A 2,783-nucleotide genomic window follows, 5' to 3' on the forward strand; every position below is an offset into this window, starting at 1 on the left:
TGAATTTACAATAAAAAGCGAGCCCCCCCCCGCCCCCGGTTCAAAATCTCGGCGTTATTTTTAGTTTGTAGGTTTAAATTTCCTTTGTTTTCTTTCTTTTATATTGAAATTATAATGAATTGCTATGAATTACTTATCTTTAAGTACGTTTCCGGATTTCCAAGTAACTGCATATCGAAGCACAATTTTAAGAAAGTGTATTTATACCAAATTGAAAATTTTCTATTTTGCTTTTTCTCCAACCGAGTATATAAGAGACCGCTCTCTTTCAGATATCATTACAAAAAAATCTTTTATATCACAAATTTCTAATTCAAGTATCTTTTAATTTAAAATTGTTCAAGTCTTCAATACAGCAATTTAAAATTCTTTTAATTAAAAATGTTAGTTAAAAAGTGAAAATGAAAAATTTTCGAAGCAAAAGTTTTTTCAATCATGCATTGTAAAATGTATGATAGCATAATTGGGAAAGATAAACATTAAAATAATTACTTTTAAGAATTTTTAAAATCGAATTTGCATAGCTTTTTTTTAAATGTGTCAAATTGACGATCAACAAATAAATTTACTGTCATTTCCCGTATTTTTCTGTGCAGAACAAAATTCCCGGTCATATACCTGGGCGTTCTGTTAATCAAAAATGGGGGGGGGGGGGAATACATCAAAGTTTTGATTGAGCAAAAAATAATCAAAAATTTCAGTTTGCGGTCAAACTATGCAAGATACGTCAAAAATAACATTAAAATGAAAATAAATAAATTTTCGGACAAACGACACAAGCTACGAAAAAAATTATAAGATAAAGAGCTGTACATCAAAAAAAGATGTACACATTTTCGTAAATTATTTTTTGATAGTATGCTTATCTCTCGTTTTATTCGTAAAAGGAACATTAAAAATTAAAAAATTAAATTTTTGAACAAACGACATAAGCTATGAAAAAAAACTGAATGGACAAAAATTACTCATGAAAAAAAGAGTGAAATCTTCTACAAATTTTTTGCTATAAATGTTTTGGTAGAACGCGTAGTTCTTGTTTTATTCCTTAAACAATGCAATCGTAAAGTTGAATTTTTAAATGCAAAAGATGATTGTTGAAACAAAAAGAATTCTTTACTAGTAAAAAGACGAATTTTAAATCAAACCAAATAGTTAAGTTTTCAAAAAAGAAGAATTTTTTTAAAAGAAAGTTGTTCAAGTAGATGTCTCTTTAATCCTAAAAAAATTATTAAAAGTAAAAAGATTAAATTTTTGAAAAAACGACGCAAGAGACAAAAAAATGTGAATAAAAAAATTGTTTAATCAAATAATATCTACAAATTTGCGATATAATAGAATGTTAGGATGTTTAGTTTTAGTTTGAATCGTAAAAAATATCATTGCAAATAAAGAAATTAAATTTATAGAAAAACAGCGCAAATTGCAATGTAATATTTAATAACATTTTTTTCAACAGCATGTGCACTTTTTTATTATGAAAATTATAAAATGGAAATACTTTTGTTTCAATACTAACTCATAATATGAACTGTAAAAATATAATTTGATTTAAATGAGTTTTTTAGGGTAGTTGAGAATAAATTTAATGCAAAATAAGAAACAAATATTAGAGAATCATTAAAAATAAAATTTGTACTTTACATTACAATATCTGAATAAGTACCCCAGGCCGAGGTTCAGAAATAAATATAAGATACCTTTGATATAATAGTTAGCAGAAAAAATTCCCGGTCATTTTCCTAGGCACAGTGTTTATCAAAAATAGGAAAAAAACTAATCACATAAAGGTTGAGGGAAGTCTTTTATTCATTTACAATTTCCAGCATTCTGGGAATCTGTTTAAATATAGAAATATTTTTAAAAATCTGTAACATAAATTAAATGGCATAACCGGCAGCAGAATTTTTCAAAGGCGCAGCTAATGTTGCTATTTTACCATTCCCAATTGGATTCGAAATTTTTTCAATTTGTGGAAAACCACTTGGTGCGAGTATCAATTTTCCTGGAACACCTGAAGACGTAAATGAAATTGGGGAGATAATTTGTCGGTCAATAATTGGGCTGGAAATAATTGCTCTTAAGTAAATGGGAGCACCAGCTGGTTCTGCAACAACTGGAACAGATTGTGATGTCGATCCTCTTTTGACATGTAGCTACAGAGACGTTAAAATTATCACCTGAAAAAAATTTCATCTTTAAAATATTTTTGGTTATTTGTTCGGAGTGACAATTTTAACATCGAAGAACCTTCTTTTCCGGCAAAATCTTTTTCAACTTTAACTAAATGTTACTATTTTAACAAGAAATTAGGAATATTAATTTGTAAATATATATAAAAATTGGTATACAATCAAGAGCAACAAACACACTAAAAAGGGGAGAACGACAATTGTAACTTTTTCCGTCGCTTTTGAGAAACTTGAGTTTGACATTTAAAACTTTAAAAACCTTTGAAAAAATACGTTTTAACAACTGGTCACAGAAGATTGATTGGTCGCATCTCGAACCACTTTTCCCCCTTTAAAAAATTAGTTATAGCGACTGGTTACAGAAAAGTGATTGGTAACATCTCAAAACCCATTTCCAGCTCACCCTTTACAAAAATACGCTTTAGCGACGGGTCACAGAAGAGTAATTGGTCCAATCTCGAACCCCTTTTTTAGTTCCCCCTTTGAAAAAAATAAGTTTTAGTGAATTATCACAAAAGAGTGATTGGTCGAATCTTGAACTCCTTTTCCAGCTCCCCCTTTAAAAGAATACGTTTTAGCGATTAGTCACAGAAG

Source organism: Belonocnema kinseyi, chromosome 4, assembly GCF_010883055.1.
Source record: "Belonocnema kinseyi isolate 2016_QV_RU_SX_M_011 chromosome 4, B_treatae_v1, whole genome shotgun sequence".
Classification (NCBI taxonomy): domain Eukaryota; kingdom Metazoa; phylum Arthropoda; class Insecta; order Hymenoptera; family Cynipidae; genus Belonocnema; species Belonocnema kinseyi.